Genomic DNA, 26,073 nt, shown 5'->3' with positions numbered 1-26,073 from the left:
GGCCGCCCCGTGCCGCTGAGGGTGTACTTTCTGTGCTGACCTGTTTCCCCCCCGGTGCCCTACAAAACCCCCCTGGTCTGCCCTCCGAAGACGCAGGTACTTACCTGCTGGCAGACTGGAACCGGGGCACCCCCTTCTCCATTGAAGCCTATGCGTTTTGGGCACCACTTTGACCTCTGCACCTGACCGGCCCTGAGCTGCTGGTGTGGTAACTTTGGGTTGCTCTGAACCCCCAACGGTGGGCTACCTTGGACCCAAACTTGAACCCCGTAGGTGGTTTACTTACCTGTAAAAACTAACAAACACTTACCTCCCCCAGGAACTGTTGAAAATTGCAGTGTCTAGTTTTAAAATAGCTATATGTCATTTATGTGAAAACAGTATATGCTATTTTGCTAATTCAAAGTTCCTAAAGTTCCTAAGTGAAGTACCTTTCATTTAAAGTATTACTTGTAAATCTTGAACCTGTGGTTCTTAAAATAAACTAAGAAAATATATTTTTCTATACAAAAACCTATTGGCCTGGAGTGTGTGTTCCTCATTTATTGCCTGTGTGTGTACAACAAATGCTTAACACTACTCCTCTGATAAGCCTACTGCTCGACCACACTACCACAAAATAGAGCATTAGAATTATCTCTTTTTGCCACTATCTTACCTCTAAGGGGACCCTTTGACTCTGTACTATTTCAAAGTAAGAAATAGCATGCACATATAGAGCCAACTTCCTACATTGGTGGATCAGCGGTGGGGTACAAGACTTTGCATTTGCTGGACTACTCAGCCAATACCTGATCACACAAGTAAATTCCAAAAATTGTCATTAGAAACTGGTTTTTGAAATTTTAACTATTTTTCTAAATTTTTAAAAGTCCTGCTAGGGCCTTGTGTTAGTCCCTGTTAGCATTTCTTTTAGAGTTTAAAAGTTTTGTAAAAGTTTGAAGTAAGTTCTAGAGATAGTTTTAGAATATTAAAAAGTATTCCAACTTTTAGAAACATAGGGGGTCATTCTGACGCTGGCAGTCATCGACCGCCAGGGTCGACGACCACGGAAGCACCGCCAACAGGCTGGCTGTGCTTCCCAGCCCATTCTGACCGCGGCGTTAAAGCCTCAGTCAGAAAAGGGAATCCGGCGGTTTCCCGCCGGATTTCCCCTGCATGGGCTGAATCTCCATGGCGGCGCTGCAAGCAGCGCCGCCATGGAGATTCCGACCCCCTTCCCGCCATCCTGTTTCTGGCGGTTTTTACCGCCAGGAACAGGATGGCGGGAACGGGTGTCGTGGGGCCCCTGGGGGCCCCTGCACTGCCCATGCCCCTGGCATGGGCAGTGCAGGGGCCCCCTAACAGGGCCCCATAAAGATTTTCACTGTCTGCATTGCAGACAGTGAAAATCGCGACGGGTGCAACTGCACCCGTCACACCCCTGCAACTCCGCCGGCTCCATTCGGAGCCGGCTTCATTGTTGCAGGGCCTTTCCCCCTTGGCCGGCGGGCGCTCTTTTGGCGGTCGCCCGCCGGCCCAGCGGGAAAGCCAGAATGGCATCCGCGGTCTTCTGACCGCGGAGCGGCCATTTGGCGGCGACCGCCGCCCGCCGCGGTCAGAATGAGGGCCATAATGTCTAATGCAGATGAGAATGTGATGGAACTCGACATCACCCCATACATGAATCTTAGGATGAAAGAGTTAATGTCTCTCTCCAAAATAAAAAAGATTAGAACTGGTTCAAACCCTACCAAATTACAGCTCCAGGAGCTTTTGGCAGAGTTTGCCAAGAACAACCCCTCTGAGGATGACCTCACAGAGGAATAAACTAGTGATGTGGAGGAAGTCCCACCTCCAGTCCTAGTTAGTGAGACCAGGGCACCTCAAGCCCTGGTTCCAAATGTGATAGTCAGAGATACTGGTTCTCTCACAGGAGAGTCCAGCAACTCTGGAATCACTGAGGACAGCCTCAGTGAAGATGACCTACTGTTAGCCAGGATGGTCAAAAGATTGGCTTTAGAGAGACAGCTCCTAGCCATAGAAAGGGAAAGACAAGAGATGGGTTTTGGTCCCATCCATGGTGGCAGCAACATAAATAGGGTCAGAGATTCTCCTGACGTGTTGAAAATCCCTAAAGGGATTGCAACTAAATATGAAGATGGTGATGACATCACCAAATGGTTCACAGCTTTTGAGAGGGCTTGTGCAACCAGAAAAGTAAACAGCTCTCACTGGGGTGCTCTCCTTTGGCAAATGTTCACTGGAAAGTGTAGGGATAGACTCCTCACACTCTCTGGAAAAGATGACCTCATGAAGGCTACCCTGATTGAGGGCTTTGGATTCTCCACTGAGGAGTATAGAATTAGGTTCAGGGGGGCTCAAAAATCCTCGAGTCAGACCTGGGTTGATTTTGTTGCCTACTCAGTAAAAACACTGGATGGTTGGATTCCAGGCAGTGGTGTAAATGATTATGACAGGCTGTACAATTTATTTGTGAAAGAACACGTGTTAAGTAATTGTTTCAATGATAAACTGCATCAGCATCTGGTAGACCTAGGCCCAATTTCTCCCCAAGAATTGGGAAAGAAGGCGGACCAGTGGGTCAAGACTAGGGTGACCAAGACTTCCACAAGGGGTGACCAAAAGAAAGGGGTCACAAAGGCTCCCCAGGGGAAGAGTGTTGAGACATCCAAGGTAAAAAGTAAAGAGTCTTCTAAAGGGCCCCAAAAACCTGCTCAGGAGGGAGGGTCCAAAGCCTCTTCACAATCCAATTTTGGGAACAAGGATAAAAACTTTGATCCCAAAAAGGCCTGGTGTCGTAGCTGTAATCAGCCAGGACACCAAACTGGAGACAAGGCCTGTCCCAAGAAAGGTTTCACTTCTAACTCTACTCCAGCTAACACTGGAATGGCCAGTCTCCAAGTGGGATCAACAGTGTGCCCAGAGCAAATCAGGGTTCACACTGAAGCTACATTAGTCTCTGATGGTGGGGTGGATTTATCCACACTGGCTGCCTGGCCCCCTAATATGCAAAGATACAGGCAGCAACTCTTAATTAATGGGCAAAGTGTAGAAGGCCTGAGGGATACAGGTGCCAGTGTCACCATGGTGACAGAGAAACTGGTTTCCCCTGGTCATTACCTGGCTGGACAAACTTATCCAGTCACCAACGCTGACAATCAGACTAAAGTACATCCCATGGCTATGGTAACTTTAGAGTGGGGAGGGGTCAATGGCCTGAAACAGGTGGTGGTCTCCTCAAATATCCCTGTAGACTGTTTGCTCGGAAATGACCTGGAGTCCTCAGCATGGGCTGAGGTAGAACTCAAAACCCATGCAGCCATGCTGGGTATCCCTGAACTGGTGTGTGTCAAGACAAGGGCACAGTTCAAGGCTAAGGGTGAAAAAGTAGTGTTGGAGCCTGGAAAAGGGCCCAGCCCTCCAAGAGAAAAGGAAAGAAGGCTGGGAAACCAGCTTCAACACAACAAGAGAAAGAGAACCTCTCTTCCCAGGAAGAAATTCGGCCCTCTGAGGGGACTGAGCCTCTGGAGTTAGAACCTTATCAGGTTGAGCTCCTAGGCCCAGGGGGACCCTAAAGGGAACAGTTGTGTAAGGGGCAAGAAACCTGTCCCTCTCTTGAAGGCCTTAGGCAGCAAGCTGCTGAAGAGTCCAAAGGAAAAATAACAGGAACACATAGAGTCCATTGGGAAGATGGACTCCTTTACACTGAGGCAAGAGATCCCAAACCTGGTGCCTCTAGGAGAGTCGTAGTGCCTCAGGAGTTTAGGGAGATCATCCTAACCTTAGCTCATGACATTCCTCTTGCTGGGCATTTGGGACAGAACAAGACGTGGGAGAGACTAGTCAACCACTTCTATTGGCCCAACATGTCCCAGAAGGTCAAGGTGTTTTGTGTCTCCTGTGCCACCTGTCAAGCCAGTGGTAAGACAGGTGGACACCCAAAGGCCTCCCTCATTCCACTTCCAGTGGTGGGGGTCCCCTTTGAAAGAGTGGGTGTGTACATAGTGGGTCCAATTGAACCTCCCACAGCCTCAGGGAACCAATACATACTAGTAGTAGTGGATCATGCTACTAGATACCCTGAAGCAATTCCCCTTAGGTCGACTACTGCCCCTGCAGTAGCCAAGGCACTCATTGGTATTTTTACCAGAGTGGGTTTTCCTAAGGAGGTGGTGTCTGACAGAGGTATCAACTTTATGTCAGCATACCCGAAGCACATGTGGAATGAGTGTGGGGTGACTTACAAATTCACCACCCCATACCATCCACAAACCAATGGACTTGTGGAAAGATTCAACAAGACATTAAAAGGCATGATCATGGGGCTCCCTAAAAAACTCAAAAGGAGATGGGATGTCCTCTTGCCATGTCTGCTTTTCGCCTACAGAGAGGTGCCTCAGAAGGGAGTAGGGTTTTCCCCCTTTGAACTTCTGTTTGGCCATCCTGTAAGGGGACTGTAGGAAAGTACCATCTTGCCTGGCATGTTACTCCCATATTTCACTATATATATGTTGTTTTAGTTGTATGTGTCACTGGGACCCTGCCAGCCAGGGCCCCAGTGCTCATAAGTGTGCCCTGTATGTGTTACCTGTGTTATGACTAACTGTCTCACTGATGCTCTGCTATCCAGAACCTCAGTGGTTATGCTCTCTCATTCTCTTTCCAAATTGTCACTAACATGCTAGTGACCAATTTCACCAATTCACATTGGCATACTGGAATACCCTTATCATTCCCTAGTACATGGTACTGAGGTACCCAGGGTATTGGGGTTCCAGGAGATCCCTATGGGCTGCAGCATTTTTGTGCCACCCATAGGGAGATCTGGCAATTCTTACACAGGCCTGCCAGTGCAGCCTGAGTGAAATAATGTCCACGTTATTTCACAGCCATTTACAACTGCACTTAAGTAACTTATAAGTCACCTATATGTCTAACCTTTACCTGGTAAAGGTTGAGTGCTAAGTTACTTAGTGTGTGGGCACCCTGGCACTAGCCAAGGTGCTCCCACATTGTTCAGGGCAAATTTCCCGGACTTTGTGAGTGCGGGGACACCATTACACGTGTGCACTATACATATGTCACGACATATGTATAGCGTCACAATGGTAACTCCGAACATGGCCATGTAATATGTCTAAGATCATGGAATTGTCACCCCAATGCCATACTGGCATTGTGGAGACAATTCCATGATCCCCCGAGTCTCTAGCTCAACTGCCAAACTACCTCTCCCGGGGTTTCACTGCAGCTGCAGCTGCTGCTGCTGCCAACCCCTCAGACAGGTTTCTGCCCTCCTGGGGTCCAGCCAGGCTTGGCCCAGGAAGGCAGAACAAAGGACTTCCTCAGAGAGAGGGTGTTACACCCTCTCCCTTTGGAAAAAGGTGTCAGGTCTGGGGAGGAATAGCCTCCCCCAGCCTCTGGAAATGCTTTGATGGGCACAGATGGTGCCCATCTCTGCATAAGCCAGTCTGCACCGGTTAAGGGATCCCTCAGCCCTGCTCTGGCGCGAAACTGGACAAAGGAAAGGGGAGTGGCCACTCCCCTGCACTTCCCCTGGGAGGTGCCCAGAGCCCCTCCAGTGTGCTCCAGACCTCTGCCATCTTGGAAACAGAGGTGCTGCTGGCACACTGGACTGCTCTGAGTGGCCAGTGCCAGCAGGTGACGTCAGAGACTCCTTCTGATAGGCTCCTTCAGGTGTTGCTAGCCTATCCTCTCTCCTAAGTAGCCAAACCTCCTTTTCTGGCTATTTAGGGTCTCTGCTTTGGGGAATTCCTTAGATAACGAATGCAAGAGCTCATCAGAGTTCCTCTGCATCTCTCTCTTCACCTTCTGCCAAGGAATCGACTGCTGACCGCACTGGAAGCCTGCAAAACTGCAACAAAGTAGCAAAGACGACTACTGCAACCTTGTAATGCTGACCCTGCCGCCTTCTTGACTGTTTTCCTGGTGGTGCATGCTGTGGGGGTAGTCTGCCTCCTCTCTGCACTAGAAGCTCCGAAGAAATCTCCCGTGGGTCGACGGAATCTTCCCCCTGCAACCGCAGGCACCAAAGAACTGCATCACCAGTCCTCTGGGTCTCCTCTCAGCACGACGAGCGAGGTCCCTTGAACTCAGCAACTATGTCCAAGTGACTCCCACAGTCCAGTGACTGTTCAGTCCAAGTTTGGTGGAGGTAAGTCCTTGCCTCCCCACGCTAGACTGCATTGCTGGGAACCGCGTGTTTTGCAGCTACTCCGGCTCCTGTGCACTCTTCCAGGATTTCCTTTGTGCACAGCCAAGCCTGGGTCCCTGGCTCTAACCTGCATTGCACGACCTCCTGAGTTGTCCTCCGGTTTCGTGGGACCCTCTTGTGCAACTTCGGGTGAGCTCTGGTTCACTCCACTTCGTAGTGCCTGTTCCAGCACTTCTCTGGGTGCTGCTTGCTTCTGAATGGGCTCTTTGTCTTGCTGGATGCCCCCTCTGTCTCCTCACGCAATTGGCGACATCCTGGTCCCTCCTGGGCCACAGCAGCATCCAAAAACCCTAACCGCAACCCTTGCAGCTAGCAAGGCTTGTTTGCGGTCTTTCTGCACGGAACCACCTCTGCACGACTCTTCACGACGTGGGACATCCACCCTCCAAAGGGGAAGTTTCTAGCCCTTGTCGTTCTTGCAGAATCCACAGCTTCTACCACCCTTTGGCACCTTCTTTGCACCCACAGCTGGCATTTCCTGGGCATCTGCCCACTCCCGACTTGATCGTGACTTTTGGACTTGGTCCCCTTGTTCCACAGGTACTCTCGTCAGGAAATCCATTGTTGTTGCATTGCTGGTGTTGGTCTTCCTTGCAGAATTCCCCTATCACGACTTCTGTGCTCTTTGGGGAACTTAGGTTCACTTTGCACCCACTTTTCAGGGTCTTGGGGTGGGCTATTTTTCTAACCCTCACTGTTTTCTTACAGTCCCAGCGACCCTCTACAAGGTCACATAGGTTTGGGGTCCATTCGTGGTTCGCATTCCACTTCTAGAGTATATGGTTTGTGTTGCCCCTATCCCTATGTGCCCCCATTGCATTCTATTGTGACTATACATTGTTTGCACTGTTTTCTATTGCTATTACTGCATATTTTGGTATTGTGTACATATATCTTGTGTATATTTGCTATCCTCATACTGAGGGTACTCACTGAGATACTTTGGCATATTGTCATAAAAATAAATTACCTTTATTTTTAGTATATCTGTGTATTGTGTTTTCTTATGATATTGTGCATATGACACTAGTGGTACTGTAGGAGCTTCACTCGTCTCCTAGTTCAGCCTAAGCTGCTCTGCTAAGCTACCTTTTCTATCAGCCTAAGCTGCTAGACACCCCTCTACACTAATAAGGGATACCTGTGCCTGGTGCAAGGTGTAAGTACCCCTTGGTACTCACTATAAGCCAGTCCAGCCTCCTACAGGGACCACTAGCTCTTGTGAAAGAAGGCTGGGAGAGACCTCTTCATGAGCCTAAGCAAGATATAGTGGACTATGTACTAGGCCTACGTTCAAGGATGGCATAGTATATGGAAAAGGCAAGTGAAATCCTTGAGGCCAGCCAACAACTCTAGAAGTTTTGGTATGACCAAAAGGCTGCTATGGTTGAGTTTCAGCCAGGGCAGAAAGTCTGGGTTCTGGAGCCTGTGGCTCCCAGGGCACTTCAGGACAGATGGATTGGCCCTTACCCAGTGCTAGAAAAGAAGAGTCAGGTCACCTACCTGGTAGACCTAGGCACTAGCAGGACCCCCAAAAGGGTGATCCATGTGAACCGCCTCAAACTCTTCCATGACAGGGCAGATTTCAATCTGTTGATGGTAACAGATGAGCACCAGTAAGCTGAGAGTGAACCTCTCCCTGATCTCCTCTCCACAGACCCTAAAGATGGTTCAGTTGATGGAGTGATCTATTCAGACACCCTCTCTGGCCAACAGCAATCTGACTGTAGGAAGGTCCTGCAACAGTTTGCTGAGCTCTTTTCCCTAACCCCTGGTCAGACACACCTGTGTACCCATGATGTGGACACAGGAGACAGCATGCCTGTCAAAAACAAAATATTCAGACAGTCTGACCAAGTTAAGGAAAGCATCAAAGTGGAAGTCCACAAGATGCTGGAATTGGGAGTCATTGAGCACTCTGACAGCCCCTGGGCTAGCCCAGTGGTCTTAGTCCCCAAACCTCACACCAAAGATGGAAAGAGAGAGATGAGGTTTTGTGTGGACTACAGAGGACTTAATTCTGTCACCAAGACAGATGCCCATCCCATTCCAAGGGCAGATGAATTAATTGACAAACTAGGTGCTGCCAGATACTTAAGTACAATTGACTTGACAGCAGGGTACTGGCAAATCAAAATGGCACCAGGAGCAAAAGAAAAGACAGCATTCTCCACACCTGATGGGCATTATCAGTTTACTGTTATGCCCTTTGGTTTAAAGAATGCCCCTGCCACCTTCCAAAGGTTGGTGAATCAAGTCCTTGCTGGCTTGGAATCCTTTAGTGCAGCTTATCTTGACGATATTGCTGTCTTTAGCTCCAGCTGGCAGGATCACCTGGTCCACCTGAAGAAGGTTTTGAAGGCTCTGCAAGCAGCAGGCCTCTCTATCAAGGCATCCAAATGCCAGATAGGACAGGGAACTGTGGTTTACTTGGGTCACCTTGTAGGTGGAGGCCAAGTTCAGCCACTCCAGCCTAAGATCCAGACTATTCTGGACTGGGCAGCTCCAAAAACCCAGACTCAAGTCAGGGCATTACTTGGTTTGACTGGGTACTACAGGAGGTTTGTGAAGGGATATGGATCTATAGTGACAGCCCTCACAGAACGTACCTCCAAGAAAATGCCCAAGAAGGTAAACTGGACTGTAGAATGCCAACAGGCCTTTGACACCCTGAAACAAGCAATGTGCACAGCACCAGTTCTCAAAGCTCCACATTACTCCAAGCAGTTCATTGTGCAGACTGATGCCTCTGAACATGGGATAGTGGCAGTTCTGTCCCAAACAAATGAGGATGGCCTTGACCAGTCTGTTGCTTTCATTAGCAGGAGGTTACTCCCCAGGGAGCAGCGTTGGAGTGCCATTGAGAGGGAGGCCTTTGCTGTGGTTTGGTCCCTGAAGAAGCTGAGACCATACCTCTTTGGTACTCACTTTGTAGTTCAAACTGACCACAGACCTCTCAGATGGCTAATGCAAATGAAAGGTGAAAATCCAAAACTGTTGAGGTGGTCCATCTCCCTACAGGGAATGGACTTTATAGTGGAACACAGACCTGGGACTGCCCATGCCACTGCAGATGGCCTTTCCAGGTTCTTCCACTTAGAAAATGAAGACTCTCTTGGGAAAGGTTAGTCTCATCCTCTTTCGTTTGGGGGGGGGGGTGTAAGGAAATGCCTCCTTGGCATGGTTACCCCCTAACCTTTTGCCTGTGCTGATGCCAAGTTATGATTTGAAAGAGTACTGAGGCCTGCTAACCAGGCCCCAGCACCAGTGTTCTTTCCCTAACCTGTACCTTTGTTTCCACAATTGGCACACCCTGGCATCCAGGTAAGTCCCATGTAACTGGTACCCCTGGTACCAAGGGCCCTGATGCCAGGGAAGGTCTCTAAGGGCTGCAGCATGTCTTATGCCACCCTGGGGACCCCTCACTCAGCACAGACACACTGCTTGCCAGCTTGTGTGTGCTAGTGGGGATAAAAAGACTAAGTCGACATGGCACTCCCCTCAGGGTGCCATGCCAACCTCACACTCCCTATAGGTACAGATAAGTCACCCCTCTAGCAGGCCTTACAGCCCTAAGGCAGGATGCACTATACCATGGGTGAGGGCATAAGTGCATGAGCACTCTGCCCCTACAGTGTCTAAGCAAAACCTTAGACATTGCAAGTGCAGGGTAGCCATAAGAGTATATGGTCTGGGAGTCTGTCATGCACGAACTCCAAAGCACCATAATGGCTACACTGAAAACTGTGAAGTTTGGTATCAAACTTCTCAGCACAATAAATGCACACTGATGCCAGTGTACATTTTATTGTAACATACACCCCAGAGGGCACCTTAGAGGTGCCCCCTGAAACCTTAACCGACTACCCGTATAGGCTGTCTGGTTTTAGCAGCCTGCCACACACCAGAGATGTTGCTGGCCACATGGGGAGGGTGCCTTTGTCACTCTGTGGCTAGTAAAAAAGCCTGTACTGGGTGGAGGTGCTTCTCACCTACCCTTGCAGGAACTGTAACACCTGGCGGTGACCTTCAAAGGCTCACCCCCTTTGTTACAGCACCCAAGGGCACTCCAGCTAGTGGAGTTGCCCCCCACTCCGGCCACGGCCCCACTTTTGGTGGCAAGGCCGGAGGAGATAATGAGAAAAACAAGGAGGAGTCACTGGCCAGTCAGGACAGACCCTAAGGTGTCCAGAGCTGAGGTGACTCTGACTTTTAGAAATCCTCCATCTTGCAGATGGAGGATTCCCCCAATAGGGATAGGAATGTGCCCCCCTCCACTCAGCGAGGCGGCACAAGGAGGGTGTAGCCACCCTCAAGGACAGTAGCCATTGGCTACTGCCCTCCCAGACCTAAACACACCCCTAAATTCTGTATTTAGGGGCTTCCAGAACACAGCAAGATAGATTCCTGCAACCTAAGAAGAAGAGGACTGCTGAACTGAAAAACCTGCAGAGAAGACAGAGACACCAACTGCTTTGGCCCCAGCTCTACCGGCATGTCTCCCCACTTTTAAAGACACTGCTCCAGCGACGCGTTCCCAGGGTCCAGCAACCTCTGAAGCCTCAGAGGACTACCCTGCATCGAGAAGGACCAAGAACTCCAGAGGACAGCGGCTCTGTTCCCCAAAGACTGCAACTTTGCAACAAAGAAGCAACTTTGAAACAACACACGTTTCCCGCCGGAAGCGTGAGACTTTGCACTCTGCACCCAACGCCCCCGGATCGACTTGTGGAGAACAGACACCACAGGGAGGATTCCCCGGTGACTACGAGACCGTGAGTAGCCAGAGATGACCCCCATGAGCCCCCACAGCGATGCCTGCAGAGGGAATCCCGAGGCTCCCCCTGACCGCAACTGCCTGCTTCAAAGACCCGACGCCTGGTAAAGACTCTGCACCCGCAGTCCCCAGGAACTGAAGGATCCGACCTCCAGTGCAGGAGCGACCCCCAGGTTGCCCTCTCCCTTGCCCAGGTGGTGGCTACCCCGAGGAGCCCCCCCCCCCTTGCCTGCCTGCATCGCTGAAAATACCCCTTGGTCTCCCATTGAAACCTATTGCGAACCTGACGCCTGTTTGCACACTGCACCCGGCCGCCCCCGTGCCGCTGAGGGTACTTTTTGTGCTGACTTGTGTCCCCCCCGGTGCCATACAAAACCCCCCTGGTCTGCCCTCCTTAGTAGCAGGTACTTAACTGCTGGCAGACTGGAACCGGGGCACCCCCTTCTCCATTGAAGCCCATGCGTTTTGGGCAACACTTTAACCTCTGCACCTGACCTGCCCTGAGCTGCTGGTGTGGTAACTTTGGGGTTGCTCTGAACCCCTAACGGTGGACTACCTTGGACCCAAACTTGAACTCCGTAGGTGGTTTACTTATCTGCAAAAACTAACACACACTTACCTCCCCCAGGAACTGTTGAAAATTGCACTGTCTAGTTTTAAAATAGCTATATGTCATTTATGTGAAAACTGTATATGTTATTTTTCTAATTCAAAGTTCCTAAAGTTCCTAAGTGAAGTACCTTTCATTTAAAGTATTACTTCTAAATCTTGAACCTGTGGTTCTTAAAATAAACTAAGAAAATATATTTTTCTATACAAAAACCTATTGGCCTGGAATTGTCTCTGAGTGTGTGTTCCTCATTTATTGCCTGTGTGTGTACAGCAAATTCTTAACATTACTCCTCTGATAAGCCTAGTGCTCGACCACACTACCACAAAATAGAGCATTAGAATTATCTTTTTGCCACTATCTTACCCCTAAGGGGAACCCCTGGACTCTCTGCATGCTATTTCTTACTTTGAAATAGTATATACAGAGCCAACATCCTACAAGGCAGCATTGCATCCATAAGAAAAGGGGAAACATTTAGGGCCTCATTATGATTTCGGCAGACGGAACAGCCCGTCCACTGAAAGTCTGACGGGGAATTTGCCGCCATTGTGGCTACCTCCCCACTGGGCCCATTACGAGTTACCCGTTGGGTCAGCGGGCAGAACCTCAGTTTCCGCCCGGTGGCCTAGCGGGAGACAGCCTACAGCATTGTTTCCTGCTCGTAATAGTGCTGGCGGCAATGCTGTAGAGGATAGGCTGCACAAGCATGTGTCGCAAAGTTCACTGTCTGCAAAGCAGACAATGAACATTGCGTCAGTGCTGGCCAGGGGGGCACTGTGCGCCCATTCTCTGCCAGCCTTTCCATGGTGGTGCTAACTCTGAAATTAAATTCCAGGGGCCATCTGCATACTCTTAAACAGGTTGCATTTAAAAGCAATAACAGGCATAGTAATCTGCTGACTGCAGCAGATCACCATCCCTGTGATTTTAGCGATTCTCAATGGGTCGCAAACCAAGACCTACCTCATTAATATTCATGAGGAGGTCTATTTGTGACGCACTGGGAATCGCAAATGAAATGTTTCATACATGTGACCCTTGGTATGCGTGCATCCCAGCCATTAAATAGCATTGGCTGTGAGCTGAGCATATCCTTGTGCCCCTGAGCTTATTCTTTTACAAATTAAATATTGTAGTTGTCTTTATGTAGTGCTTCGAGTTTTCACAATCACTGCCATTTCAGTGACGTAACATTGATGGCAGCATCCCCACTCTGAAAATTGTGCCAGCACCACTGGGCATATGTTCTGTCCACCATATCACAAGTGCATTTTAGCCTTTGACACATGTAGTACAACAGACGGCAAATCCGCCATGTTTTGACAGTATGCAATCAGCTGAACTCTAAATAAGGCCCATAATCCTGAGAATTACATAAAGAAGAGGCACATATTTTTTAATTCCTGAATAAAACATGTCTCTCCAAAAGAGAAGACTGCATGGGAGAAATTTAGCTCAGAGGCAACAATCACAACACATCAGGATTGCAGATAGGGTTCCCTTGTGGTGCAAAGGACACTCATAGCCGACGGGTGCGGGAATAACATCATATTTTGGAAGGCGAATGATACGTACATGTGGTATATGAACTCATATGATCGTAAGGTAGATGTATTGATTGTTTTCCTGATAATGTGAATAGATGTGCTGAAAAAAGGAACAAGGGGCATATTTACAAGTCCCTAGTGCCACTGTGCACCGCCCTAGCATAAGCAGCATTAAGGAGGCCTTTCTCCCGGGCCATATTTACAAAGTGGCTCAATACTTGCATTGCGCCACTTTATAAACCCTTGTGCTACATTTTGCCTGCGTTCCGACGCAGGGAGGCCCAAAAAAGTGGCACAGTGAAATTTACAATATTTGATTGCACAATTTTTTAGGTCATTTTAATGCCTGCTCACAGCAGGCGTTAAAATGACACACCCATTTTAAGCAATGGTCCTCCCTGTGCTTTGCTGCACTAGCATCAACATTTTTGATGCTAGTGTAGCAAAGCGGCACAATAGCATACAAAAAGTTGCGACCGCCATGGTGTGCCGTATTGTAAATTTGGCGCAACCATGGTGTCGTTAGGTGGGGCAGGGGGCGATGCAAGAAATGTGGCACATCAGGACTGTTGCACCACTTTCTTGTAAATATGCCCTCGATATGGCAATATTTTGGTGACAACAACGGCACCTTGGCGCAGAGTTTAACAGACCCTCAGGGACCAGTATTAAAGAGGGAGAGGGATTCATACCTCAGTATTTCATATATTTGAATATCTCAGTGCTAGGCTGTCTCCGTTTCCACTTTGCACAGAAGTTCACACCTTCCTCCATGAAGCTGACAGACGATGGTGATGCTGATTTGCTGTAGTGTTAAAACCGACCTCACAAAGGGAAGCGACCCAGTCAAAAGCTCCGCACGAACGAGGCGACCAGAGGGAGATAAGAAACTAGAGAACATCAACACTTCTCAAAAAGTAGACATTTACAAAGAATACTTTAGGCAGCTGCACGACCTGTTCTAAAATAGAAGGCTGGTGTTTTCTCGGGAGGGTTGGTAGAGTTAACACATGTCTATTTGTAAAATAGAATACTTACACGAAATAAATAAATAATTAGTATTTAAAATCATGGCCCAGACATGGGGCATGTGTTCTGTGCACGGATTTGCCAGGGGTTTATTGTCACAGCACCTTGCTCCTAAATCATGTAATTTATACTCCTTCCTTAGTAGTTGAGGGTGTACTTCAAGCTATCTCTATTTCTTCAAATTTTAAATCCAGAGACATTCTGATCAACTACCTTAGTCAATATGCGTTACAAAAATCAGCTACAAAAGTCTGCACAGTGTCGAAGACCAAGATTGGTACTGTACCCAGATGCACTGGCAATCATTTGGTTTACAAAGATATTTCTAATGTAACCCAAGTCTTAGAAAATTTCTTTAACAACTCCTTGTTTCAACAATTTTTTTCGAATGTCTTTTAAACACATTCAAATTCATCCCTAATAGAGCAAAACATTTCTTTAAACTCATGGCTACTGTTTCTAGCGAACTACCAAGCACAGTAGATCTAAAGTTTTCTACCTCTGAGATACTTAAAAAAACGCAACCACTCACTGGGGCCCAAATTACTTTTCCATCTTAAACAATGATGTGTAGAGTCAATCTAAGGCATATGGGCCGAAAGTACATTACTCGCAGTGTTGTTCCACTTCTTAAAAACTTGCAGTAAAATATTAAAATCCAGGTCACGGTTCAGCCAGCGATACCAGGGCAAAAAAAAAGCATTTGTTACAATGGACATAGAGTATGAACCCTCCATATCATACCTGGATATGTGTAGAGAACATCAAGTGAAGTATAGAAAAAAGGGATGGATGGAATGCTTCAATTAATCTCAGCCACTAGGAATTACTCAAGGCCACATCCTAGTCTATTGTTATTTGGCACACCATGTTACCACAGTTTAGATCCAGCCATATGCAAATCAGTCATGACTCTGCTCCAATAGAACAGTCCAGTCCGAATTGCTAGGACAAGTCCTCACTGAACAGGAACACAAGCAACTCAAGCCTGGTTTCCTCCTGATTGGGCCTCTTCAGTCTAGTGTAGGTTGGTTTCAGCAGCACAGTGGGCATGGAACCCACACCTGGGCATACCCTCACATTTAGGGTGTCACGTTAAAGTATACAAAAAAAATTATGGATGGAATGCTTTTAGTAATCTCAGCCAATGGTAATTATTCAGGGCTGCATCGCAGGCCATAAATATTTAGTACACTATGGCCCTCATTACGAGGCTGGCAGTCATCAGACCGTCAGCCTCGCTGTGGCGGTTTTAGCGCCGTGGACCCGACGGTAAACAGCGCCACATCACAAGTTGTGGGGTTTGGCAGAAGCCAAACCTCCACAATGCTGCCTGGTCTGCCGGTGCGGTCAAACAAATGCAGCCGGTGGTGAGCACCTCAAACCAAGAGGCAGGCCTCAGCGTGCCGGCCGGATTATAGGGCTGCAGTCTGCCAGGCTTTCTGAGGCATTCACCCTGCCACGAAAACCCTGGGGAACACGCACCTGGCGACAAGAATCCCCATTCCTGTCACTGGCACACGCACCCCACGCCTCCACACACAGGAAGGCACTCCTCCATCCGTCCACACACTTAAAAACACCCCCCTCCCCTTCCTGCACGCATGCATTCACATACACTTCCCTCGGCATACGCATTCATTCACACAGACACCCCCACTCACTAACATAAATGCAGCCACACACCCCCACTCACTCAGACACACTCATATGCGCACATACACGCACACAAACATTCACATGCAATCACATACATGCACACATTTACCGCCCCCTCTGCATACATGCACTCACACTACACCTCCCTCCCCCTCCACATACACACTCACCCTACACTCCCCTCCGCATACACGCACACATGCACCACACACACAGACACCCAGCCCCCTTTTGGACGACCACTTACCTTCACCCTATACGCGCACATACACGCACACATTCACATGCAATCACATACATGCACGCATTTACCACCCCCCTCTGCCTACATGCACTCACACTACACCTCCCTCCCCCTCCACATACAGACTCACACTACACTCCCCTCCGCATACACGCACACACGCACCACACACACAGACACCCCCCCCTTTTGGAGGACCACTTAACTTCACAGTCAAGGAGGTCGTCCGGGAGGGGATGGGTCCTGGCGGCTTTGCACCACCAGCACCACCATGCCAGCAGGATTCCACAAAGCTTGCTGGCGTGGCAGTGTTGGCGATGCAGCCGTCTATTCAGGCAACAAAAAGACCGCCAAAATCGTAATTAAGCTGTGAGAAAGCTGATTGCAGAGGCCCCCTAACGTTATGCCCCAATTTTCCACTTTTTGCTGGTGTTTTCCTGACTCTGATGGTGCCCTGGGTACTGCTAACCAGTCCCAGGGCCTGTGCTCTGTGTAAAATCAGTATGCAAATTAGGCTAATTATAATTGGCTAAGTCAACCTACCTATAAGTCTCTAGTATATGGTAGGGCATGTAGGTTTAGGGACCACAGCATAGGTAGTGCACCCATAGGTGCACTGCTGAGGTGCCTGCTGGCTGCATTTAAATTAAAGTTATATGCAAATTCGACTTTGGAATTAAAAGTAGTTCCAAAGTCTTAAACTACCTTATTTGTACATATAAGTCACCCCTAAGGTGTGACCTATGTACCTGGGTGCCATGTAACTATAAGCAGGGACCTTATAAAAGTAGTTTTATAAACCCTTGTGAGGTAAACACAGCCAAATTAGTTATTCCCTCATTGTAGTGAACGGCCTTCATAAGCTAGAATGGGGAGACTTTATTTTAATTTTAAAAGTCCCCTTAAGTGACAGATCAAAGAGTTTGGTATCAAATTAAATGTTATAATAAATCCAACAACTTCCAGTTGTTGGATTTAATATAACTTGTTCAGGTAAAGAGTTTTGAAATTGACCTGAAAACTTGCCAATTTCAGCCCTGCATTGTTTTTGCTGCTGTGCTCTGATTGGCCAGACTCTGGCAGCCTGGCCAGGCTGACTTGATGAGGTGTTTAGTGGCCTGGCTTCACACAAAGAGATGTGCCTGTGGGGGGGGATCTCCCCTCAGCAGATGGTGAGGCAGGAAGGGGGAGGGCTGCCAAACTGGTCTTCAAAGGCAGAGAAGGACATTTGGAGCAACCCAGCAACACCCCACATCCTGCAACCCCAGACAACTAGGTGTCCCCTTGATTAGATTAGGTGACGGCAGGAGAGGGGTGTGTTTATGATTTTTAACCACACCAGTGGGTGGGCTCAGCCAGATGTAACCTCCAAAAATCACTTTCAGCCATGATGAATTTTTGAAGAATGTTGCCTCCTGGGATTGATTTTTGCCACACTTCCCAGGAAGTGGTCATCAAAGGGGGAAGGACCCTGCACCTGACTGGAGAATCAGGACCCCCCTGTTTTTCACCCAGGAGAAAGGATAACATTGGCAGACCTGCACACACACCTCAGTTCCCTACCACATCCCTACCAGGAAGAACTACAGAAGAAGAAGGACTGCCCTGCTGGACCACTGGCCTGCACCTGGACCCTGCACTCTGAAGGACTGTACCAGCTGCACACTTGGGCTTCACCACAAGAAGGACTTTGACTGGCTTCAACTGGTTCAAGGAGGGACTCCCTGTTTGCTACAGGTGAAAAATAGCTAACCAGAGTCCACTGCACCAACTCCTGAAGATATCCCAGTGGCCAAAAAGGAGTTTGCACCAGGTGCATTCTGGGAGTTGTAGTCCACACCCTCAAGAATCATCTCAGAGCTTCTGGACCCTTGGAGTGAGCTGTGGACCCCAAAAGAACCTTAAAGGAACATCTGGGAGAAGATCCAGAAGCTTGGAGAAGTTTTGAGAACTTTTGAAAAAAGCTCCATAGAGGGACCGACCCGCCGCGGCAATTCTAGCCGGCTTGCCTCAACCGCGACCTGGCCTGACTTGCAGGTTTGTCCCGGTGAAGAAAATCTCCAAAAAAGAGACTACGTCCGAACATACAAAGTTGACCGGGACCTCCCAGCCAGCGTATCCGAGGAGGGCCCCAAGGACGTTGGATCAAGATTCAGGTTCACCCCGGTCGAAGGATTTTCACCTCGAAAAAACGACTAAGTCTGAAGGTAAAAATCTCCACCGAGGATTCCCGCGACGCGTATCTGGAGAAGGGTTCCAGGAGATCGGATTGGACTGGCAGGTTCGTCCCGCTGAAGAAAATCTTCAGAAAAATGACTAAGTGCGAAGGTAAACTTTTGACCAAGGCCTCCTGCGGCCTGTAGCCGAGCCGGGCTCCATCGCTGTCAGCCTTAAACTTTGACTTTGCCCCGGTCGAGGTACAAACAGATGACCCGATGGCGCTTGTTGTTTCTAGGCGCTAAAAAAAACAATAATTCTTTACAAATTCATATCTCCGGTTCCCCTTATCCGCTTTTATTCGTTTTTGTGTCATTTTAAAGATAAAAATATAATCTATTTTTATAAATTGGTTTTGGATTTTTAAACTGTTTCCTGTGTTTTATTTAATTACTGTTTTGTGATATTTGAATGCTTTACAGTTTGTCTCCTAGGTTAAGCCTTGTCACTCGTTGCCAAGCTACCAAGGGTTGAGCTGGGTTTAATTTACTGAGACCTAACTGGACCTAAGTGGAGGTTAGTGGCCTATTGCTAAGTGTAGATACCTACCTGCTCTTACCAATAACCCATTTTCCAACATAAGCCCTATGTCACCTAAGTGGCTGTTGGCGCCTTGGACCTTATTGATTTATTGCAATAAGTTGATAAAGTGACGCATATATAAGGTAGATGAACCTTTGGACCCGTTTAAGACGTTCACACCTCGAGTTTACACGTATCGTGAATATCAATAAAAACAATCAATGAAAATCTTTAGAGACAGTAAATTTCACACACCATGACCCATTTGGTCACAAATAACCACACCTTTAGTATCAGTTAGAAATTTATTTACCTAGATTAACAATGCTAGTATGACGTAAATTAGTCTCAAAACCACATGATATAAGTACAAAAACAACACTGGTTGACCAAATCTTCTAAAGAATCTCAACTTAATTAAAGCATTTACGATCAATCCTTCTAGGATCAGAATACAGAACAACGATAAGAGTAATTGCGCAATAGAAATAACATACATTTAGATATTCAGCAATTTAGCAACATCAAATCAATATTTTAGTTGAATGGAAATAGACTCTCTGTCATTGGATTAGCATCAGCATATTGGGCTTCATGCAAAAGTTTTAGTCAACATTAATTTGGAAAACATCTAACTATGGCTCTATCAAAAGGCAGCAGTTGGTACCTAGAAACAAAAGGCAAATCTGTATTAAAGACATTTGCAGATTAGGATAACTGTCCTTTTATGGAACAGCAAGCGGTGATTAATCTTCGTAAGACAGGCATCAGTTCAGGCAGCATCAGCAACAGAACATGGAAAGGGTAATGGTTCAGAATCGGGGGGACTCTAAGCTTTCCGAACCATCAAGAGAAGTTTCTAAGAAATGCAGTAAAGGCCCATCGAGCTCTAAGCATTGAGCGCAAGAGTGAACACCAGCATTTATGCATGGAGCACAAAGATAACAATAGAGTAAGCTCTCAGTAGAAAAGTATCAAAGTGACCCAGAGAAGAGCTCATGAGAGTGGCCACACAAGTTCTGAGTGCAGTTAAGTTAAAGTTGTATCACTTTGTCATCGGTCAGAAAACCATGCGATAACTATTAGTCCAATAATATTAATATTCTAAATCAGAGTCATAACTAGACAGTCTTTCACAAGTTGATGATTGGTTCTTCTCCCTTTACACACGTCGTTGAGTTGTCAAGAAGCAACATTTAGCGTTCTTCCACTCCTTTCGTCAGTACATCCATTGTTTATTCCTCAGAACATTACTTTCCCATACATCTGAAGTTAAAAATTGTAACAACTTTAGTACATTGATGTTTCTACACACATTACCTAATACACAGTAGCTTATGAAGACAGGAAAAACATTTGGTCATTCGTAAGATTTGATCAACCTTCAAAACTGAAACAATTAGTTATCTTCTATTCAGCGAGCATGAGATCATATTTTATTCTGACATTACATTTTCTAATAAACAATAGTTCAATCCTAAAGCTAAGGCTTTGTTAGCTTGAGGCCTACAGTTAATTTAGCCTAATACACATCATTTAATCACAAGTATGACATATGACTGCATTTTATTATTAATATAGACTCTAAATAAACATTAATATAGCTTTAATACGACAATTTATATTAGGTGGTGGCAATTCAAGTGGGCACATTTTACGATTTTACATGTTATCTTCTATGTTAAGTCATTTTCTACGCGTTTTCAGAATACAAAATCATAAAATATTTATTAGGTAAAATTTCAGCACTCGCAATCCCTCCTCTGATGACTAAATATGTCATCACACAAATTTACCCCACAAATTTTCTTTTCAACATTTGGTTTCCTTTATGTTCTTATTTGTTCTTTTCCCTCTCTAATTTTCCCTAAATTACTTGCATTATTTTAATTATTTCCCAGGTTGCAAAGCTAATTCCCCATAGAAGCAATGTCTTTGCCAACATTTTCCCATAAACTTGGTTCAATTAGTTCTTTTAAATCAGCTTTATCTTTGGCTAGATTGTTAACAAGACCTCTAATCTCTCCACTATTATCTGGAATGTATGAGCAACTATGTTGCGGATCTAGCAATTTACAAACTCCGCCCTCTTTTGCAAAAAGGATGTCTAATGCAAGGCGGTTCTGAAGAGTCAAAGCTCTTAACGCAGCCATTCCTGTATCCATAAAGGATAATAGCTCCTGAAAAATCTGTCAGCATGTTATTCACGATAGTAGACAACTTTCAAATCTTAATAGAATTCAGAACAACTCCTACTGAAGGAATGATTGCTCCAATATGTCTCCTACAATGCCAGAAACTGATTCTCACTTTTGTTTTTCATGATGTAATTCAGTCATTTTGTAACATGTGCCATACCGTCCTCTAGGAAGATGGTAATATGCATTTGGTTCACAGATGTAATAACCACCTGGAACTGCTAGGTCCTGACCATTCATCATAAATATCCATTTATACTGAAACAAAAACACATGCCTTCATTCACTTGTTCCCACAAACACCTTGTCAGCTTTAGATTTAGGCCCTATATATACACACAAAGTTTTCCTACATGTAGCGCATCTAAAGCTAATTTCCCTTGCATGGTTGTGTCACTAAATGCATGATCATTTCACAGTTTCCTTATTACTAACTCCTTTTCTATCAGTGCTTTTAATGCTCTTCTTCTATCTTCTGAGTGTTCTATAAAGCTCTTTTCTACTGGTATAAGCAAACATGTTAGATTGTTCCTATGCGCGTAAGCAGTTCCAAATGTTAATGTAGGCTCAAAGAAATCTCTCACTATTACTATGTTGTTATCTTTAGCTATTTTATTCAGATCTCTAATTATAGGAACAAACGAAAACACTACATGAAAATTGGAATAAAAATACTGGATATACTCTGGATTATAAAATCTTGTTAGTAAAAGACTACAATTTATGCCGTAGGTTAGAGGCAGACTATGATACGTCACTCCTTCCTCGACTAAGGCAGGAATGTGTGTACAAACATAACACTCTTTCACATCCATTGTATCAACATACTCATGCAATAAGCGATAGAAAACATTACAAGAAAGTTCTCCCTGTGTGTCATCCACATGCAGATATTTCTCATCTAACCTAAACTTATCTATTTTTTAGAGTGTCGTTGTTTCTATAGCTGTGGTATGATTGGCTTCATTCTCATCAAGAACAGTCACACCTGCAATCAATATCAGGCACACTATCACACATACAGTCGCCAAACCAATGCCCATGTATTTACAGCATCTATTATTTCTACCCGTCTGGTTAGGGTTACTCATGGTCTGTAAAGGATCAGAAAGTAGAAGTAATAAAAATGTATAGCTATGCAGCAAAATAAAACAAAAAAATCTTCAATCTTCTTCAGCAATTATTTACAGCTTTCAGTCTCTCATTCAGGACCCTTGTCAAAATCGGTAACTTTGTCTAAATTAGTTTAGCAGCTTGTCAAATCAGGTTATCAAAAATGTATCTTCCGGTTAATCATAACAGTTTCTTTTCCTGGCACTTTCTCAGTTTAGGTTTTCAACAGTTCAGTTCATCAATTCTCTTAATGTGCCAAAGTATTGACCTGGAATATCTCAATCAAAACAAAAAGACAAAAATTATTTCTGCCACTCACTGGTAGATACATACGCCAATTCAGGACCTGAGTACCTTCGATTTATGATTCTCTTTCTTTTCAGCCTTCGATCTCCACCTAGTTCTCCTTCACTTGAGTCTTCTATTCCGGTGGTATCGACTTCTTCCTCAATTGTTCTCACTTTAATCATTTTCTTTGCTTTTGGCTGTGATTCTGGCCACTTATCTCCTCTCAATGACCCTCTTGTTCCTTCTCTTTTCAGTTCTGGACTTACAGATCTCCCTTGGCCTGCGATATCTTCATTTGACGTTCCCGCAACCAGTTCTGGAGGAGTCAAATCTATGTGGCTTTGATCTGCCTCCACTCCTTCCCTGTTGGGGCCAGTTGTGTGTTCTATTTGTCGTTCAAGACTGTTTGCTTCTGGGAAAGCCCTCCTCTGGTCAGGTCCTCCTATTGTTTCAGTAGAGGTCGGTTCATTATCATTCTCCTGTATTCCTTCCACTTCGTCTCTCACAGGAGTGTTTATTTTGGATGTGGTCTGCTCAGGTACAGTCTCCAGTTCGCTTTCTCCTCTTTCCCAGCCTGGAGCTTGTCTGGACATTGTTGGTAATCTCAACAACTCTGCTTCCTCATCAGAAGGGTTATGTACTTTCTGAGTGTGGCTGGCATGAATCCAGTTCGGAAGACCAGCGCACTTTACAGCTGTGGTTATGATCAGCCCTATCTGGTAGGGGTCTTTCCACCGAGGCTCCAAGCACAACTTCCTTATATGCTTTCTGACCACAACCCAGTCTCCTGCTTTCAGATTGTGTCTGCAGGGTGGTAGCTTCCACCTGATGAGAGAAAGAGGGAACCACATCAGCCAAGCCTTTGCAGTAGTCCAACACCATATCATCTGTAATGTTCACAAGAGCATTTGCAGGGACCGCTGGCAACCTCATCGCTCTGACCATGAGGATCTCGTGTGGTGCCAGTCCTATTTTCTTGTCCGGTGTACTTCTCATTGACATTAAAACTAATGGTAGTGCATCAGGCCATTTCAGATTCATGGACGCACACAGTTTTGCCATTCTTGGCTTCAAGGATACTACTTATCTGTTCCACAAGTCCTGGTGCTTCTGGGAAGTAACTACAGTGCAGTTTCTGCCCAATGTTTAAAGCTGAACGTAGCAATTTGATTACTTCATTGTTGAAGTGACTTCCTCTATCTAATTCTAAAGAGACCGGAAACCTAAACTGTGGTATCAGTTCTCTAAGTAGTAGCTTCGCTACTGCAAGGCTGTCATTTCTTCGTTTAGGGTAAGCCTCAATCCAATGGCTAAAGATGCATGTAATCACCAACACATATCTCGGACCTCCACATACAGGCATCTCAATGAAATCCTTCTGCATTCTGCTGAATGGACCTCCGGCTTTTCCAATGTAGCCCATATTGACTACTGTTCCCTTTCCCACATTCATCTGTTGGCATACAACGCATCTTTAGCAAATTGCTTCGGCAACCTGTCTAAACTTTGGATTGAAGCAATTTTGTTTGATGGTGTGAACCATCACATCCCTTCCAATATGTGCTTGGCCATGGTAGTATCTAGCCATTTGAGTCAGTAGGCTATTCGGCAAGTCTACCCTTTCTTCCTCTGACATCCAAACATCGTCTTCCCTTTGAACACATTTCATCTTAACCCACTCCCTCTTTTCTTCCTTTGACACATTGTCCTGTAAAGCTTTTAATTCCTCCAGGGTATCGATAACATGCAAAGCATAATTTGTAAGTAATTTGTTGTCATCAGGTAACACTTCACAATTGTCTTTGAATGATATACAGTTCAATGTGTAAAACCTTGCGACTTGATCTGCGTATCCATTTCCCATTGAAACAAAATCTTGCAATTTCTGATGAGCACTACATTTAACCACAGCAATCTTTTCGGGCAATTGAATCACTTGTAACAATTACAAAATTCTCTTGTCATTTCTTACTGATGAACCAAAAGAGGTCAGGATACCTCTCTATGACCACAGTTGGCCAAAGTCATGGACTATTCCGAATCCATACTGGCTGTCTGTAAAAATTGTGACTTTAAACTGTGCGGAAACATGGCATGCTCTAGTAAGTGCTACCAGCTCTACCCCTTGTGCAGAATATACTCCTTGCAACCAGGACACTTCTGGTATTCCAGAGATAGTACAAACAGCATATCCTGCTCTCAATGCACTCAAGTTATCTCTCACACAAGAGCCATCAACAAAGACAATTTTGTCATTTTCTTCCAAACAAGTATCTCTACTATCAGGTCTTGGTTTTGCACACAATTCAGTTACTTCCAGACAGTCATGTTCCATGTCATCAATTTTGTCAATTTCAACATTTTCATTCGGAAGTAAAGTTGCTGGGTTAAGCACTGTACATCTTTTAATTGACACATTTGGGGATCCCAAGATTATGGACTCATTCTTGGTCAATCGAGCACTCGTTAAGTGCTGGGTCTTTGATCTAGTGAGCAAAACTTCAATTGATTGAGGGACCAGTACCGTAAGGGGGTGTCCCATCACAACACTTTCATTCTGAGTGAGACTCTGTTCAACTGCTGCAACGGACCTTAGACAACCTTGTAAGGCTGCTGCTATGGGGTCCAAGGTAGCTGAAAATTAGGCTACTGGGTGATTTACACTGCCATGTGTTTGAGTCAAGACAGACAACACGTTCATGACAAAACAACATAAAGGGTTTCATGTAATCAGGCATACCTAAAGCTGGTGCTTGACACAGACTCTCTCTCAATTCCGGAAAGGCTTTCATACAGGCCTGATCTAACACTAGAGGGTCAGTAACCTCCTTGTGGGTCAGATTTGGCAGGGGTTTTGAAATGACAGAAACATTTAGAATCCATTGGCGGCAGTAGCCCACCAATTCCAAAAACATTTTAACATTCTCTGCAATATGGCTGCAACTCTCTCTCTGGATATTTTCTGAATTCCTTTCTCAATTAGGTGACCCAAGTATTTTACTTCTCTCTTCGGTATTGTAACTTCGCTGGGGACACTTTATGACCATTGTTCTGTAATGATCCAGGAAGGCAATTGTGGCGTGTTTGCATTCTTCCTTCGTTTTGGAAGCGATCAATAAATCATCAATGTACTGTACCAATGTTGACTGGTAAGGCATCTCTAATGACTCTAAATTCTTTTTTAAGATCTGGTTAAAAATGAATGGTGACTTTAAAAACCCTTGTGGAATCCTGCATCAACAATAGACTTGATTTATGAATTTGAAACAGGAGAGAAATTGGCTATCCTCGCGAAGAGGAACAGAAAACAATGCTTGTGACAGGTCCACTGTGGTGAACCACTCAGAATTGCATAGAATTTGAAACATGATCACTGCGGGATTAGGTACCACTGGGCAACATTTAACCACAATGTCCTTCACTTTTCTCAAATCTTGAACAATTCGGACTTTGCAACATGGCTTTCTCAAACCCATTATTGGTGAATTACATGGACTGCTCAGCACTTCTTTCAAAACTCCTTTGTCTAGGAATTCTTCAATTATTGGTGATGCACTTTCAATTGTCACCTTTGTCATGTGGTATTGCAGACCTTGGGGAAAAACAGCATTAAGCTTGACCGTAACTT

The sequence above is a fragment of the Pleurodeles waltl genome, chromosome 7, assembly GCF_031143425.1.
Source record: "Pleurodeles waltl isolate 20211129_DDA chromosome 7, aPleWal1.hap1.20221129, whole genome shotgun sequence".
In the NCBI taxonomy this organism is placed as follows: Eukaryota; Metazoa; Chordata; class Amphibia; order Caudata; family Salamandridae; genus Pleurodeles; species Pleurodeles waltl.
The sequence above is the reverse complement of the archived record's forward strand: the minus strand, read 5'-3'. Positions refer to the sequence as shown.